Here is a 19,959-nt window from a genome sequence, read left to right as displayed (position 1 = left end):
ATTACTTTTATACCAGAGAGAAAAGCAAACCTTTCTTCCAGCAAGTTATCATATAAAGTGTTTTTTTTAAGTTTGTTAGATATCAAAAAGCAGATCAAGTTACCGAAAACACTCTAAAGGAACAGCAAAATCTGTAACAAAGGAACAGTCTAAGACCAAACAGTGAGCAAATTCTAAGATACACCACCTTGTAGCAAAACATGCTGATGAACAAAAAGTCACAGGTGAGCCAGGCACACAGTTGAAAAACCAATTAGTATGTAAGCTATTCAAATACTGTAAGACACTGCCTTTTGAAGAGCTTATCACTTTTAATCACTTTATAGTGGTTTACACAAGAAAATCCATTTAAAATATTTTTTTTTCTTAACAGGAACAGTATTTCTGTTCAAATACAAAAAACAGCATGGCAGGTTTAACCAACTAAAATTCAAATTTAAACAGATCCTACCAATAAAATCTGGAAACAAAAATATTTATTTTCCAATTGAAGAATCCAAACTTAATAAAGTGCTAAAATATGTTTTACAAATGTAGCTCCAAAGTAAATATTTAGCATGCAAATAAAGGCACTAAAGCTTTGAATACTTTTTACATCAACTAATACCCAAATATACTGTATTTTTTTATAAATCTGCTGCAATTTTAGAAAAAGTTATAGAAAAGATAGCACATTTGTTCACAATATTCACCCATCGAGACAGCCGGGCTTCCATCCAACTTCTGCAGGAACACCCAAATCAAGCAGGACGGATCCCCTTTCCCAGTCACCGTTCAGTTACAGCTCAAGCCGTCACTTGAACTGCTCTCTAGTTCTCATCTGGCCCCAAGATAGCTGAGAAGCCCCAATTTAAATAAATGCAACACTGACAGATCGGTTCTGACTTCTAGCTAGTTTATGCTTTTGTCCCTTTATCTGTATTTCTTCATGGGTTTCTTCAGCCTCCTCTCCGTTCTTAGGAGAACTGACAGCTTGGCATATGGCTCCTGCTCTGTTTACAGAAGGAGGACCTGAAGATCTGCTGAGCCAGATATGCTCACCTACGTATTTAATACTTACTTCCTCCCTACTACATCTCTAGTAAGTTTAACTTCATGGTTCTTCTTCTATTTTTAAATTATTATTTCACCAAAAATCCACAAATTCTGAACCGGGGGGAGGGGGGAGAAGAAAAAAAAAAAAAGATTTCTCCTCCTGACTTCAAAGTTTAAGGAAAAAAAAATAAATCTCTAAAATGGGGAGGGGATGAAGACTCCAGTTGTCTCCTTACATCACTATGTTCTCCTAAAACTGTGTATTTACCTCAACAAAATAATTTCAGTGTATCCAAAAGTCAAGTGGAATATGTCCAAATGCCACAATGACATAAAGTGGACAACCTGACTTCAAGTGTAACTATTGAGAGATTTTGCTTTTTTTCACTTTTTCTTTTTAAATAATGAAAGACATGTAGTGCAAATGGTCAAGAACTCTCTTCCCCAACTTGATTGAAACCTTCTGTAATGGAAAGTTAAGTTGGCTTTTTAAAAGCAGCTTTACAGTCTTTATTTGTCTACAAAATTAGATGTGTAGCTCAAGGACAAGTGAATTACTCTGTGTCTCTCCTCAAGTATTTGCATATTTTAGCTGAGGCATCTGGGCCTGCCAGATTTCTCTCCTTTCAAAATCAAGTTGTTGACTTCCACTTCTTCAGAATTAACAGATTAAACTCTACCATGGCAGCTACAAGCAGAATTTACTTTTTTCTGTTTAAGCATTGATGAAGAAGATGGGCACGTATGAAAGCTAAACACACATGCAAATACAATTTACATTTCTGTATTACACAAATTCTCAACTGACAATTTCTGTATGAGTGTCTAGTATTTTGGAAATAACTACACTATTAGTGACAGATGCATGCATGAATCATAGCAATTTTTACTCTGCGCATTCACATGTATAACACCGAACTGTCCAGCTACCAATGCAACATAGCTTCCAATTCACATTTTTAATCAAATTTTAAAAACTAGAAATGAGAGAAGCAGATAACAAAAGCTACTGCTGGCCAAATACACTCTGGTGTTCATATCAAGACAGGGGAGTCTCAGATACTGAATTCCTTCAGAAAATGGGACTCAGGAACTAGAGCTGAGGATCTATCTACATTTCAATGACAAGCACAAAAAAGTCCACCAGCAGTCATGGGAACTAAAGGAAAACAAATTTTGTAGCATTAAAGCTGCCAAATACTTACAGATTTTGTATTTCTAGAAAAATACAGAAAAATATTTTTTTCCAGTGCGAACAAAATGTGAAACTAATACAAGCTGATACAACTAAAGGCTCCTTTACCCTGTCTTCCAGGCACATCAGCTTGATAATGCCAAAACTAAGCCCGTGGAGAGCTTACACTGCTTCTATCAGTTCTGAATCTGCAGTTTTGAAACAAATCAGTGTCAATTCTGTTGAGTTACAAAAGTTGCAAGCAAGAATAAAAGATGTAAAAACATGAGTTACTTATAGAGGAGGAAGTATCCAAAACGAGAAGCTGAAGGACACCCAGCACAGGCTCTCTGCATTGATTCGTCTCCAAGGAGCGACAGAGAACGAGCACCTTACCCTGGGAAAGCATCAGGAACAGAGTCTGCCATGATGCAACTCTACCACAGGCTTTAGTACACCTGAAAACAGACCTACAGCAAGTCTTCTTTCACTCCACCTGTCTGCCAGCCCATTGCCTCCAGCTTTTCCCATGGTGCTGGTAAGACCCTGGATTCTGCAAGCAGTACCGAATCCTGTTAAAAATTCCATCAGTGTTTTCCAGTACTGAGTAACAGCTGATTTTGGCTCTTATCCTTGATTCTCAACTTTTGCATCTAAAATAACTAACAAGGTGCAATTTCCACTTCATAGGTTTTTGAAATCCTGCTTCTAGGCAAAAAAGCCATCCTTTTGGAAATAGACATGTCCACTTTATAGCAATATTAAAAAATTACAATATGGAGTACATGTTTACTGTCCGAATTATTTCCATCGATTACCCAGTGTACAATTAAAATCTTAATTATAATAAATATATGGAAGTTTTAAGCTAAACTCTGAGAATGAAACTATGTTTGTTTCCTTTTAACGTGTAAGAAACTACAATAAAATTGTGCAGGAAGAATTACATGTTTATTTTCAGATTTCCAGAAGTACTATTTACAACACCTGCTCAGCTTTCCATTAGTTTGAAAAAAATGGGAAGTGACTGGATGTTAGCACTAAATTCTGTGGATGCACAAAACATGTTGCCTCTTATAAACAGAAAAACACTTACCGAAAGTCACAGGACTACAATAAAGTAGCATGCAGGTAAGTAATGCGTATAGTTTTCAAAATAATTTCCCACAGTAAAATAACAACTGAATAGAAGAACTTAGGTATTTACACAATACAATTATTTATTTAGTTCTAATTAAAACTTCTTTCTACTAATGAATCCCAAAACAACATACTAGCCCAAATCCCACATCACACACTGCAGCAAAATTAAGACACCTGGCACAACATTAGCTTAGCTTTTAAATGCTGGTATCCAACTGGCAGAAAGTCAGAAGAGCAGAGGAGAATCAACTGCTATTAGGTACTAAATAAACACTCTTGAGACAGAAGGGAACTAACTTGCAGCATGGTGCAGATTACTTGTGTAAAAAATGTCAAACATCGTAGTTAATGTACCACTATAATTACAACAGTGGCATTATTTATTTATTCAGCTGTCTTCAGCACATTCTGACCCTTGGTGATTGTGCCAGCAATCGAGATTGCTGGGATATGCTGACATCAATTAATTTCAAATACGGTCTGACTGAACTATTTCTAGAGTAGAAATGCATGTTAAAATAAAATTTGGCTCCAACAGAATGCAAAACTTAATCTCTTCTTAAGCATTTAGAAAAAGGTATATATAAAATATCGGAATAAAAGCTGCAACATTTCATCACTGCCCATGCATCAGCACAAGAAAATACTTAAAAAATCCACAAAAACTAAGTTACATTTATAAAGCATGGATAGATATATTTTAATTTCACATGCACAAGAGAATTTTAAAAACAGGAACACCTTTAAACCATTTAAAACTGGATGCTGCCTTATAATAGATTGTTATTCCTTAATATTCTCAGACAATGTATTATAACTGGATAGTTTAATTTTCAGAGCTACTACAGCTAACAGGAACTGAAATTTTCAGTGCCTCTGAAGAAGGCTGTTATATTTGCTGTTCTTATTGTTTAAAAATCAACTTCTAAGTGCTAAGACAAAAAGTTTAAGTAGCACATCCCATACAAGTATTCTTGTATCATTATACTTCCTGTACCTGTACACAGATATTCTTAGTCTCAAATTTTAAATTACTAACTTCAGATGCTTACATCTCATATTTAGTGCTGCATAGGCACCTCTTACAGAAAGAGCAGGATCTGTTCAATTCTCACAGTTCCTCTTCAAGTACAAAATCTCTATTTCTTTTTTTTTTTTTTTAAGCTTGTATTTAAAGCATCAGCATAGAAAGATGAGTCATGAACTTACAGACTGACAACAAAAAGAAACCTCAGAGAAGCTGCTCCAGGCAAGTAATTACTTTTTCATTTCTACACTGCACAGTAAAAGCATGAATGGAGACCTACATCACAGTCTTGCATTTCTCAACTAGTATAATTTCAAAAGGTGTTCCAGATACTGCTTAAACTTCAGCCTAATGTGTCCCACTCACATTAAGGGACTTGCTTTTTACTTCTTCTTGGTCAGAAGTTCTCACACAGTCTGGTATCCAGTGAGAAATGTTATGTGCTGGACCCAGTCATCTTTAGATCATTTAGTCAATGTAAGACAACAAGGACTTCTGAATATTCTTGTCTCTAGCTCAGAGCAGTGGTTAATGAATCAAAGTCCAAATGGCAGTCCTATAATATCCAGTATCTTAATAGATAATCTGGATGATGAAATTGAACGCACCGAGTTCAAACTGGAGAAAAGTGCAATATACCAGAAGGAAGAACCACTGCACAAAGAGACCTCAACCTGCTGGAAGACTAAGCCAAGAAGAAATGCACGAGATTTAACAAAGATAAACATCTTTAAATCCTGCACCTGGGATGGGATTATCCCACATAGCAGTAACAGCTGGGGACTGACTGGCCTGGTGTGTAGCTCTGCTGAAGAGGACCTGAGATTCTTGGTGGATAGCAAGATAACCGTGAGCAAGCAGCATGCCCTGGCAGCAATGAAGAGAAACCATGTGAAATCTCTTTGAAATGACTCTCAATGCCTACCATAATAAATGACTAAGATATGAATCCAATTGTTGGTAAACCACTTCTGCAATTAACTACTTATTGCATGACCAAAAAGACCCTACACAGTCGTCTTTTGTAAAACAGAATTTGATAGCAGTAATACCATCAGCTATTTTAAAATCTGGTTTCACAATACAGTGAAAAAAGGCTCAGTGAGCCTGACAAACAACTCCTAGCTTCAGTGCTCAATACAAATGTTGCATTTAACAGTAGAAAGCATATTTTAAACTTTCAAACTAGCAGACTGAAACTCTCCACAGGAGCAGTATCTGCAACTAAGCATATGGAAGGTAGGCAAAAGTGAAATAGTATTCTTTGTCAGGTGTTGCTTGAGACTTACCACCAACAGAAAGGCCACAAATCTGTCTGAGAAAGGGTTATTTTTTTCCATATAGAGTGAACACTAAAGATTCTGCTCTAAGTTGCATTGTGGCAAACTGTATTGTACAAATGATAAATATGATAAATCCCAGAATCAGACAGACTCCGGCTGCAAGTGCAAGATTACACTCAGAAGCATCATGAAACTCACAAGAACATAAACAGTCCTGTGACAGAAAAGCTCAGGCTTTTCCTGTTATAATGCTCCTAACCCTCATCACTGAATGATAATAAGGTATAATTTCTGAATGATTACTGAGTCTAAATATTTTGGTTTCACTTTCACTCTATGACAGACTGATAACATGTCTTCAAGGGTGAAGGATTAATTTAAGATTCACCTGCCCTATTAATGATAGGTCACTACTCCCCTGAACCACAGGTAAGCAACTATTGCTACAAAGTCTTTCAGTGACACACAAAGGACAAAAGCAGGGGCCTGTGGTGGGATTTGCTTTGATCATCTATAAAGCATGGATACATCCCACAAAGTATTGATTTGGGTGTCTCACAAACCAATAGGGTCAAACCAAAAAGACCAACCTGAATTTGAAATTTTGACATCATTCAGAAGCTGGAGATCTGCTGTGGTTTAAGTCTCAGGTTACCTATTCCACTTTCCCCTAGAGAACTGAAAAATACCTGCTATAATCTCTCTTTTACCTGGGATCTGTTTTTTCCAATATACAGTAACATTTTTATGTTGCATGGCAGCAGATATGAGGCCCTTAAAAGGGATAAGGGAGTCTGGGGGACAGTAACACTGAGGTTTAGGCACTAAAGCCTCACCTAGGCTGTTTAAAACTCATTTGTTGTTGGGCCACCAAGTTTTTACAAAGCTTGACAGTCTGCCCCCTAAAGAGGTGTCAAACAGGTTAACTGGTAACTGTATTAGAGAAGAAAGTGGCACTCTCACTTTTTGCCATATTCTCAAAAGGTCTAAGCACTGAAGATTGTGTTGTCAAAGCAATAATTCCTGAAGTATAGGCAAATTTACAGTGCTCCCTGCATCTTTTAGGCTCCTGATGCCTGTACTAAGAAAAGAATAACTGAGAGCAAGATGAAAATTATCAAATACAGAAGATAAACAGACATTTTCCTAGTGAAGTCTGTTGATTCTATTTTATTAATATATATTATAAATAATATAATTAATATAAAATTCTGTTAATCAATAAACAGAAGAGTATCACAACTCTTCCCAAATCCAAAGATAAAAACCTCAGAAAGAACATCACTGAGCAAGCAACCTGGAAATATGTTCAATATATTATGCCACATAGCTAAAAATCCTGTAAAAAAACCTGTAAATAATTAATGTTCTTTGCAAGTTTCAATCTGATTATTTGTTGAGACAAATAGAACTTTAGTTTATTTGTTCCATTCAACAGATGATGAATTTACTAAATGGGAAACATTAGGCTGGATGAACAAGAAAATAATCACCCAGGAATGAGGTATTTCCAATCTACTCATTCTTATGTTGCACTCAGATTTTCCCAAATAACATGAGCAAAACCTCAGAACGTCTCCCCTTACAGAGACTTAAGTGGTTCATGAGAATTCGAGGATGCCAATAAGGCTATGAAAACTTCCAAAGAAGAAGTGCTATAGTCGCTACCTAAATACAAGCTTGAGAGTCTTTCAACTTCAGAGACAGCCATTCCTTTGCAGTACTCTGAAGAAAACCAATGGGATCACCACAATTTACATTTAAGGCTGAATTACCATGAAAGAGAATGCAGGATAGTGAGAGGAATAGCACATTGGGCAATTCTTTTTAGCAGTCTGTATCAAGTTAGAGTACTGTTGGCAGTGCTAATAACCAAGGGCAGTGAACTTGAATGAACCCCTCCAGATGGCACTGTGAGCTGGAAAGCCTCAGAATTAGTGTGGTTCTGATCTGGTCTGCTCTTCCATGTCCTAAGAATTTAAATAGGAACAGACCTAGGAACAGCTAAGTTAATTACAGCTGGGTTATTTTCTGGACAAGGAATAGAAGTTAGGGTACGAAAATACTCTCAAGGCAGGTTACAATGACAGACTCAAGCACCACAAGCACATTTCAATGCTGGACTGCTTCAGGAAAAGCAATGCCTCAAACTAACTGCTAAAAAAATTACTCAACTGAACTGGTCTCTTAACTAACTTACTTCTACATACATGATTTACATATTGCTTCTGTCTACTTTTTAACTTTATTCTTCTCACAGTGAATGCAGTATAACTGCCTCTGCTGATATACAGGGTGAAAAAAAGCATCTGACCCACACTGGTACTGTATTTCCCCAAAGTGAAGAGGAAAGAAGTGGACTGGGCCAAGCTGACAATGGCAATAATAAAGAGGGCAACAGAGTGTAAAAAAAGCACAGATCACCCATGTGTGAAGCCTGAAACATTAGGAAGACTCTGTCCACCAAGGCCAAGGGTGCTGACATAAAACAGAACCTCTTCTAACCCTGCATTACGTGAGGGAGATCACCAGCTGGATGCTGTCTCAAAAGGCACAGTCCATCCTCTGCTTTTGCCTGGAGTTTCAAAGGCTTGGTAATAATGGGAAGGCAAGAATTATGTGCTGACAGAAACGCACTCCTGTTCCACTAGGGTTTATGTGTAACACCAACTGTAATCAAAAACTGGATCCTGAAACTTTCTTCAGCTATGCTAAAAAAAACCCCCAGTATTCAATGTCCTACAACCTTCTGAAACAATTTTTGAAGGGGAGGTGGGGAAGGAGGACAAGGATTAATGAATGTGAAAATCTTTCAACCCCCAGCAAGGAAGAATGTCTCCTCCCTTGGCCTTTCTAAAATCATCTAGCTTGACAAAGGCAGTAAATTCCAGGCCAGAGCTAAAATTTGGTCAAATACATGTAGAAAAGGAAACAGAAATGTTTCTCACATTTTATCCTTACAAAAGAATGAAGAAAATAAAATTTACTACTTACTTTGCTAAACTGCTAGTTTTTAATGAGTCGTATGATTTTATTCACCATCTTTTTGAAATAGAAACCTTCACTTCTTTGCAATGCCATTCCTCACATCTCAAGAAAGTGTTTTGAAAATACACATGCAGCAGACAGGTTTGTACATGAATTCATTCTTGAAAATGAATCCTAATATTAAGATTTCAATACTTTGAAAGCATTACTTGCTTTCCACATAGTTACAGTACTGTTCACTGGGCTGTATGAACTTATCTACAGCCCTTTAGAAACAAAATTATCAGTATTTATCTCCAAGTGCTAACAAATTTCCAGTGTTCTCATCATCTTCAAGACAGTCATAAAATTCAGTCACTAGGCTATAACATTGCAACTATTTTCTACACACCATCACGCTTATGTCTACATGCAAATCCACTTGACTCCATTGATTTAGTAACATGTACTAGTTGCTAGTAAGTTACTCCCCAGCTGTACCAAATTTTCTAGGGTGTTTTGGTATCCACATAAGGCAATGGGTAACTTCAGCTCTGACATCCATGTAAGGACAGTAAGTTCACTAAAGCACAGGACACTAAACAAGATATAAATGTAGACAAGGTTCTATTAACTCAAACGGTTGCTGTTTTAGAAGTGTATGTGAAAGACTACAATATGATTTTACTATCACTTTCCTACTGACCAAAGAAACTGGATGTGTAGGTTTTGTTGACACAATCAAAAGACAGACTCTAGGAAGTGAACAGACAACTTTATCTCAGTCATTTAAATAGAGATTAAAAATTATGTCAGCAGCCAAACAGTAAATGCTAAAGATAATGACAGAGAAAAAAGTATATAATGTTTATGAGCTTCAAAAGGTGATACAACCTTACCTATCACGGTCTTAGATGTATAACAAGATGATACCTCTCATCTTAATGTAAAGTTGTCAAAATTCTAAGTTGTCAGATATTGAGTTAGACCTCAAGAATAACTAATAAAATTAAGACACTGGTGGCATGTAGTAGGCTAGATGAGGTAAACTACACATGACACCAACCAAATGGAAACTAGGCTGCTGTGTGTCCTCTACTGGCCTACGGGATACACAGCAACCAAGACAATGCTTGTGTTCAATAAATTCAGTAACATGAAGATAACCATAAAACAAACAAACCCAAACCAACCAACCAGTCAACCAACCAAACAAAAAGGCGGCCTGGGACTTGTAAAAACAATCACACCTTTAAAGTCACTGGGACAGGTCATACTAATGCCTACAAAATACACTTGCAGAAAAATCATTAGACTGAAAGCCATAATTATTACAGTATTTCATGAAGACGAACTCTTTAGCAAGCTTCAGCACCGACATTTTTTGTAAGGTTGTACAATTACAGATTTGGTTAACACTATAAGTACTTTTTCCCCCACTCAACTCCTGATGAAATCAGCCTTGTGAAACAAGTTACCTTCTGGAAGTAAAAGGCAGATATAGCCCTCCTGAACAGAAGGCAAAAAAAAAGGAAGTTCCCAGTCTACATTAAAATTATGTACTAGCTTTCAATTTTATATCCATATTTTCTTTCAAAATTGTTTGATTCAACAAAATGACAGTGTTAGGCTTTATATTTACTGCAGCTGACTTCTAAAAAGCCATGCAGTCAAGCGAATTACAACAAGGATCAATTTGACTAATTTTTACCTACAGAACCATACTTCATGAACTGTTCACAATGAGTTATTTAAACAAAGCACGCAGATGAGTACCATACATCAAGAAATAAAGAAAGAAGTAACAGCTATTTACAGATAACAAGCTTCAGCTGGGCTTCAAAGAAAACTTGTTTTATGGCACAGTAGCAACTTAGTGGTTAAATATAGGCATTAAATCATTAATCTATTCAGAACTTTAATTTTTGGAAAGCATCAGAGTCATCCAACACGGGAAAGTAAGTATGTTGCCTTCTGTAGCACTAAAAAAAAAATAAATTACTAACAATCTAAGTGTTGCTTATATAGTTACTTTATTTCTTCTTAAAGCAACTGGTTTAGCACCTGTTAAAAAGCATATAATTGTATCAGCTATTTAACTATATATAGTTAAAACAGCAGGTGGAGACTCATTTAATTAATCCCTTGGAGTTCTTTCAGGATAACAATTTATTTTCAGAAAACAACTGCAATACAGTAACAGGTTAAGCATTAAGCATGTTTATTCCACTGTATTTAGGTCTTAAAAATTATTCAATTCAGAAGAAATGTCTTCCAGAATAGCAACAGTCTAAAAAGACATGAAACCATGCCATTAAATACTACATGCACCAAAGAAGATAATAAACCTCTGTCCTGTTCAGTAATTGTCTTCGCATGCTGCCCTTCTTCCCCCAAAAATAATCTTAGTACAACATTCCTAAGACCAGAAGGCAGTGAAAAAGTGAGTCTGCGTTTTCCCTGAGCCCAATGTAAGGCTAAACTCCAATCTAAATTTCTGTAATAATAGATGGAAAGAGCAAAGTTTCCTTCTGGTAAAAGAAAAATTTATTTTTATGTCTAGCATTTAGTAATTTTTCTCCTCAATTACTATTTTTCTCCTTACTAACCACACATAATTGCAAGTTATCAAATCCTAGAGAACTGAGTTTAGTCCTCATTTTTGCTAGGATTCTGAAGAAAAAACCCAAAGTTATATAGTACACTGAACTTCATGGAGTGGGCAGAACAACCTTGATCCTTCAAACTGAAGTTCACAGGGTTTCTCTAAAATCATTTTAAACTCTGGGTTAGAGCAGTCCCAAATACTTTATGAAGTTCCACTGAAACAACAAATTCTGACTTTGTGATGGAACACTCCTCATTATCAGCAAGAGAAAGGCCTGAAAGTGTCAAATCTGATAAATTTTTTCAGGAAAAACTTCAAAATGTTGCTATTATCACAAAATAATATTGATTACTTATCGAGAAGTTACTTGAGAACAAATCTTCCAATTATTCCAAAGCTCATCATAGGTACCTTTCATATCATTAATAAAATATTACAATAGCTGGTTCCAAAAATCCTATACTATAACTTAACAATTAAAATCAAAAACCATATAAACACATGATATTTAGACAATTAAATTTAAAATACCATATATAAGTTTTCTCTAAATCAGAAACATAAAAAAAATCATAATCTATAGCCATCTGTGCTTGCCAGTTAGAAGCCAACTGTAAAAATACAAAAGTATGCAAAAGCAACAGTTGCCAGTAACTCCACACAGTGCTTGTCAATCAAATTACTGGCAATCTGCACGTTTGCATGCAACACAGACACTTTCTTCCACTTACTAATTGTCTTACATGTTTACAAGTCCAGGTAGACACTTTATATTTTTAGAAAGAATGAACTTTTAACATTAAACTATAAAAATGGAAAATATAAAGCTTTAAGAAGCAAGGTAATGATTCTCATATTTCTAATAATAGGAACCTAAATACAAATTGCACTAGATTTGATTATGAGTATTAACAGACTCACTTATATTCTGGTTTAGATGCATTTATGTATAACTAAGCAGAACACTGCTATTTTTATGTTTTCAACTGGGGGAAAAACATTGGAATAAATTTACTTTCACCAGTTTTATAGTATTCTGTACATTGAATTCCTAATAAGATACTTGAAAACCATTTTCCCCACACAGATACAGCCACATGGACATTATAACCCAAATTAAAAAGGTGTTCTTCCCCACACCCAGTAGATGAATACAATATCCAAAACCAGACTTATTTTGGAAAGCATGGAAAGAACACAGCACTATCAGAAATTACCTTAATCGCTTAACATCTTACTGCACTGTATCAAAAAAATGCTTTTATAAAAATGCTTTTGTATCAAAAAAAAGGTTTTATATAATCCTTTAGTTGCATAGCTCCTTAGGATGTAGTATAGTACTGAATTACTAAATATATGCTTACATATTTGTATTTTCTTAAATTAGCTTTATGTTGTGCCTATTCTGGCACTGTGAAATCAAGTTTTTGAATGTGATTCTCCCAATGAAAAGAAATACCTTATTCCAAGTTGCTTGGAAAGAATAAATTGGTACCTAGCTATTTTTGCAGAGTTAAAATAGAATTTATATTTAATGTTAACATCTGAACATCCTTTGGAATAAACAGAGTAAAACAGAATATTTGCTAAAAATGAGTAAATGAATCTAAAAGCTGGTTCACAACATCAGCAAATAAATACAGAACCCCTCCCCTTGCACAATATATGCTGCAATGAAAAAATTACATGGGGAGGAGCAGGAGAGAAGTGAAAGATAGCCGTGTTGGCTTCCAGCTCCCCTTAAATTTCTGAATAATCGGTATCTGACCGACTCAGTCCATTATCACCTGGAACAACAGCTATCATGCTACCAGATAATTATATTATGTACCTCAAGTTATTCTTACCTCGTTTCAGGTAAAACCCAAGATTATTACCTACCCAAGCTGACCACATTAGAAAAGTACAGTTTAACTTAAAGAACTCATGAAAAACAAAAATATACCAAAATTGGGATTGCAGGTAGGAATCAATTTTGCCCTAATGTGGAGTTCACATGCATTATGGCACAGTCTTTCTATTTTTTTCCCATAGGATTGGCCTTAATCTGTGCCCAGACTGAACTGAGATACTGCCATCTGTAGAATTACCTTCTCTTTCACTGTAAATTGGAAGGCACATAGAAAACAAGACAGGGTGGTGCAGGAATATAAATGATGATCTTATGCTGAAGAAAGGAGAATACTGCATAAAAAAAACCTCTGTGCTTTCGTTATCTCTTTATCAACCTCCCTGGCCAGTCATCAAAGAGGTCATCCAGACCAAATTTTTTATGATGTTCTTCAGCTGTCTGTTCTTCAGTTTATAGCTACGTACCCTGGAAGAGGAGGAGGGCCCCAAAAACACACAGTGCTGACCCACTACTGTGAAATGCAGCATCACTTCCTGACTTCAATTAGACCACAGCATCACCAGTTTTAATCACTGGAGGATCCTGCAGGCTACTCTTACATCCCTATAATGAAATGATAACTTGAAATTCTTCCTTTCTGCCATTGGGAGAGTGTGTGAACTTTCTTCTACCATCTTCTTTCATGCTGTTATGATCTCATGAGTTTTCTGCCAACCCATTTCTCCAAACTGTCAAGGTGTCTCTGAAAATAAGCTGTAACTCCTGTAACATATCACATCAAATGCCTTCCTGAAGTCAAGGTAAGCAACATCCACCATTCTCTCCTCATCTACTGAGCCACGCAGCTCATCATAGAGGACAGTTAATTTGCCCTTTGTAAATTTCAATCATGTTCTTGCCCTTCATGTGACTGAACATGGCTTCCAGGAGGAACTGCTCCATAATTTTCCCAGACACCACAGCCAGGCTGACCTTCCTATTGCTCCCCAGATCCTCCTTCTTGCCCTTCTTGACGATGGGTCTGATGTTCGCTTTCCCCCCTGCTCATTTAGAATCTTCTAATCACAATGACCTTTCAAAGATGAGCAAGGAAATAGCCTTGTAACAATAGCAGCCAGCTTCTGCAGGATGCTTGGATACATTGCACTCAGTCCCATAAATCTGTGTACATCAAATTCGTTTCAGTGGTCTCCAGCTTGACCTTTTGTACTGTGGGTAATGCTTCACTCCATTTCCATCATTAGATTCAAGGCACTGGGAAGCCCAAGGACAGCCCTTATCATTAAAGAGGCAAAGAAAGCCTTGAGCATTACTTCCATGTCCTTTTGTACCATATCCTTTGTCAAGATCATTTTGAATTCTAAGACTCTTTACTGTGTTTGCCGCCCACTTCAGTTTACATATAACTGTCTACATATAACTACACATTCTTTCCACTGGTAATAATGTAAATAATGAATGACACAGGCCCCTGAAAGACTTACTCCCAAAGCAGGTGGTCTTAGCCATTAAAAAAATAGCAATTCTAAGCACAATTTTTTGTTCAGTTGTAACCACAAAATGATGACTGTACCTAGACCAAGTCTTTAGTTTTCTTGTAAGATCATGTTGAACAGTATCAAAAATCTTAATACCAACAGACGTTCAGCAAGAAGTACTATTGGAATCAGCCCTAGTTACATAAAGGCGCTCTCATATTAACAGTTGTGCAGATCCCCAAGGACCTTAATGTTGACAATTCATTTAGGCAAGTCTGTTTCCTTGAAAGAGCAATCTTTGCCAGTCTCTTGCGACTTCCTAGTGAGTATAAGCAGAGTCTTATTGATGACTGCAGCCTCGGTTATGGTGTATTATCAAGCATCAGTGTAGCTTCTAGGGGGCAAGGGTTGGGGGTAATCGGCTGTTTCTCAAAAATCATGAATACTGATTAGAATTCTACAAGAAAAATCCTGATACATAGTCAGGCAATTGCTGCTTCCCATGGGATCCTCATCAATACTCCATGCCAGCTCACATCGTTCATTCTTCCACAACACACTGCAAATTGTCCACTGCAATTTCTAACTAATTAAATTGAAAAAACCTACCATTTCTAGAGTATAGGGCTTTAAAGATGCAGCAATCTTGAGACATATAATGAAATGCATGGTGAGAATCTGTATCTGAAAAGGCTTTGTCCAGACTTCTTTATGTAGCAAATGCAAGAAAACTTAAATCACAGAAGCATTTGCCATTTCTGGTTTGTGTTGATGCTGCAAGAAAGGGACTGCAGCCAGCTGCGTGTTTTTTCTGATCAGGACTCCTCCACTTCACAACAATGCACATTTTTCCTTCCTCCTGCACTATAACCTTTCCTCTATATACTAAATGAGGAAGAAGAGTTTATTAGAAGTTGACTGGAAAGGGCTGAAGAGACTGGCTTTGGATGTTAGAAAAAGCATCAACTATTAATTTACTTTGAGTGACTCTGTACTGCTTATATTATTCTGATTCATGTAAATCTAATCTTTTCATCCTAAGAGAAAGAAGAATTTATAATAGCAAAAACTTTACTCTGCTGTAAAACTTTTTAGTTGTATTTATGTAGATTACATCTAGATTTTTTCCCTCTGCTTCACACTGTGTCCTCTTTAATAAAAATGTAACTAATGTCAGAAATATTTAAAGATCAAAAATTAAGGAAAAAACTTTAAAAGGTAGAGAGAATATAAAAAGGAATGGAATAAAGCACAGTAAGCTCTGAATAGTTTTGTTCATATCTAATTTCTCATTAACTAAGAAGTCCAAAAGAAAAAGGCACATTTAGAATTAATAGACCACACCTAAATAAGTCTATATTAATAACCAACACAAGACTATAGTATTTGTCAAGTTGACAAGTGCCATGAAATTGATACAGAATTTGAGAGGTTACAATTTTGGCAACAAGACAATCAGCTTTTCACATACAGATCAACAGTTTAAATTCTGTCCAAGTTAAGCAAGGCATAATAGCCACTCCTTGTCAACAAATCCAAGTGATGTGATGACTTCCAGCCGGTGATCAAAGGCAATCAGGCAATCTTTTCACAAAAGTTAGTGTTGAGATTTTCAAAGCAGTCTGGAGAATTTACATACATTTTTAGGAGATTATTCATAAGCATTCTGGCCACCTCTGTGTAGAAACTGAACAAAACTTTACATTTTCAATTTACAACCTGTTTGTGGTGGGTTTTGGTTTTTTTTTAAAAATCAATTGTAAAATACTTTAGAACAAGTCAAACTCAGCTGCACTTCATCATTTTCCCACCTTGTTTATATTATTTTTACATGAATTCATACCATGTGGCATGTCTGGCACTGAATGGACAGAGTGAGAATGAAGCCCCCAAACTCAGTAGGTTTGTGAGAGACAGCTCCTTGACGAGCAGAGCAGACATAAGGAAAGAACCAACTGCATGAATTTCACGCTCAGCATGCAAGACTTGACAGGCTTGTATTATTTTGACATGCTTCTATTACTTTTTACAAGCTGCAGAACCATGAGCGAAAAGCGATCGCACAAAGACACTAACATTGCTCCCAAAATTCCAGACTTGTCTGTGGAATTTGCTTTCTTAAAAAAAGAAAGCAAAATTAAATTCCTGGAATATATTCCAAACAATGAAGAAAATTTAAGAAACGCATCCCTCTTTGAAAAGTCTTGTATCAGGGTTTCCATTATTTCTTTAAACACAGCAATTTAGGCTACTTGGCACAACATACTACTGCACATACAAAGGCAGGGTTTTCTTTGTTACGAAGCATTACCTGTATCTATCTCCTACATACCTTTTAATTGAAAATACATACTCTCAATGCATGGTACTAATGTTAAATCAGCCACCTTACCTGGACAATCCAAATTTAGGAACACTTAAAAAAATTTTCCCTTGTTTTGTGGTTGGACAGAGGAGGTTTCTTTACAGAAAAGCAACAGTTTAAGGGCAAGTTAAAATTTCCGAAAACTAAACCAGGATTAAGGAACAACCACTTCTGTTAAATCACAGCCTACCAGCGAAGTCAAATTTGAGTAAACTTATGTAACTTATTCTGCTTATTCTCTGTAGCACCTATTTTATCAGCATTTCCCCAAAAATATACTCAGCCCCAGAATTCCACCTCTTCAACTGTACCAATCTTCTTTGGTCTTCTGCTCAGGATCATAAGCTTTAGTCATATGCTGTAATTTTGCCATGACTACATTTTTCACCAAATCTATGCTTTTCCCTGGAAATATCACAAAAATGGTATATATCTTTAAAATTATTATCTCCAATTGTGGAAAGTCTTAAAATTTCGTGTTTTCAGATTTAGAAGCATGGTCCAATACACTACCTCTTCTTTGTTTTGTGATGATGCTACAACTTAAGAGTTGTTACAACTGTAATTTGATCACTTCCCCCACTTTCCTGAACTTGGTGTTTAATTTCTAAAGTTTCACATTCTTTTGCCCAACTGACAACTATTGAATCTGTTCTATTTGGAAGCTTGTTGAGGTTCCTTTTCAGAAGAGAGGAGAAACAGGAAGACTGACTCCATACTTCCAAGAAACTAAGAATTCTAAGAAATCTTAACATTTTTATTCATTCATTCTTCTGTCTTTTTCTCCACTCGTAGGAAAGGTAGTTTATAATATAATATGTTGGCTTCTCAAGAAATCATGTGAAAATGCAGATTAAGGTTTCTTTCAAGAAACAGGAACACCAGAGCTATCAACACAGTGTAGCATGCCAGGACTCTGCAGTCAATATACAAGTGTCTAATCATAAATTTCAAGATCTATTTACTTTATGTTTCAGCATAGCAGTCAAAAGACTGCAATTACTGGATGTGTTTCATTAAAGCGTGGCACATTTATCAACATGTCCTTGCACATTCAGTGTCCCATTAGCTGGTACCAGTAACAAAATGATTTTTAAACAAATACACAGAAATACATTGAAATCTCTAGCTATGGGGCAGACACATAAGACAGAGCTTTCAGCCCCTAAATTACAATTCCCAACAATTGTCTTAGTATATAAACTTACACTGCAATATAAGGTAGTACAGCAAAGTTGGCCTTTTTTCTTTTGTCCTCATTTTTATCAGATTTTTACTATTCCAAACACCAAGGTGCAACAGGAACCCTATGTTATTCTGCAGTTAGTGTATCTGTACAGCAATACTTAAGAGAACCTACTTGTTTGATTATTTCCTGTTGGGAAAAAAACACAGGAATTTCTGGTAACACCTACATATGTCAAAAGGTTCAATCTACTTTTCTTGGAGTATCAGATACACTTTACTGGAAGTACTGTAGAAAGAATATGTGGTGGTGATAATGCCTATTTCCAAATCTGGATAAACAAACAAACTTGTGTGGATACTGTTATAACTGAGGGAAACAAATGCCAGTCACATCTGTTTTGCTATTGCAACACCCATACTAAGAAAATAAATAGCTGGAAAGCAGACCATAAAAATGAGGGAAGAGACTAGCACTAAAATGAAGTCTTGTATGTAGGCAAAGAACAACTCTTGTGTTTTCTTTTCTGTAATTCCTTCTTTTTATACATGGAGCAGCAAGAAAATATTTTAAATCGTTTTTCTACAGTGCGATTTCTTGCTTTCACAGTACTACTAAATACTGCATTTTCTTATTTTTTTTTAATTTTTGTGAAATTCACTGGGCATCTTGGATTAAAGACCAATTTTCTCTAAACTGGCTACAGAACAAAGGTTATTTTGAAGAGCTATTTATCTACATTCTCAGAGGAAAGTAAGCATTACTTCAAACTCATTCTACCTTGCATCACTATTGAAAGGTAGACAGCTACTTTACAGATTTGACCAGAAGGGTATACTGACAATAACATTTAAAACAAATAATCAAAGCCCTGTATCAAAAGCAAGATTAGATCTCTGGAATGAGGGAAATGGAGATCAAAACGAAAACAGAGAACAAAGAAATAGGAAGAGTTCTAGTAGTGTCAATTGAAAAAGAGAGCTGAAATCCCAGATTTCAATTCAAGTTTTTTGTTTTTTTTTTTTACGAGGACCCAATAAAGTCCAGAATAAACTTGAACACAATGAGAAAAAACATGATTTTTTTTAAAGGAAAAGAGAACACTGAGAAAACCATAAAGAGCAGGTAATTCTATTATCCTCAAGAGAACATCAAGTTTATTTTAAGAGAAAAGCAGAGTAAGAAAATGCAGACTGAAAAGGAAATTCTTGCTTCTAGGACTCTCTATTTTCGTTCACATTACTTGAGGCAGACAAGAGGATAAATAAAATGAATAGTCTACAACTGAAAGCAAAACAAGATGTGTTAGGTCAGCCCTTTGATGAAATGTAAGGTTTAAATGCATTTAATATCTTCTATGATTAAAAACTCTTAATAATCACTGAAATGCTGCTTTCTCTCCTCTTCAGCTAAATTACATGGCATTTAAAAGGACCATGTTAAACAAACATAATCTACATGTTGAATTATTCTGGGGTTTTTAAATTAGAGCTTTAATCACTGTGGCACATAGCTATTCCATGCTCCACTTGAATCTTTTATTTAAAAAAACCTGATCCAACAGCCTTCCTAGAGAAATCCAAAATTTCTCAGACCAAAGAGGTCAGATATGAGGAAGTAAAATCTTTTTCTCTCCTCAAAAGAGTAAGATGTAAGAATGCAAACATTCTCAGGCTCTTAAGCAGTGCTATTTTAATAATATGTATAATTTTCATCTTCAGCCACCTGAAATACTTAGATGTTGTCATGGTTTAACCCCAATTGGCAACAGAGTACCATGCAGCCTGTCACTCATCCCCCCCTCCTCCATGGGACAGGGAGGAGATTTGGAAAAAGACAAA

At 36.0% G+C, this 19,959-nt stretch overlaps 1 protein-coding gene across 9 annotated transcripts in view; it reads right to left on the bottom strand.

Moving 5' to 3' along the window:
- Positions 1 to 19,959, bottom strand: part of AKAP9 (A-kinase anchoring protein 9) — a 120,793-nt gene that overhangs the window by 93,244 nt on the left and 7,590 nt on the right. The gene's annotated exons all lie outside the window — the stretch shown is intronic.

Source organism: Falco cherrug, chromosome 4 (genome assembly GCF_023634085.1).
Source record: "Falco cherrug isolate bFalChe1 chromosome 4, bFalChe1.pri, whole genome shotgun sequence".
Classification (NCBI taxonomy): Eukaryota; Metazoa; Chordata; class Aves; order Falconiformes; family Falconidae; genus Falco; species Falco cherrug.
Note: the sequence above shows the minus strand (reverse complement) of the source record. Positions and strands in the feature narration are given on the sequence as shown.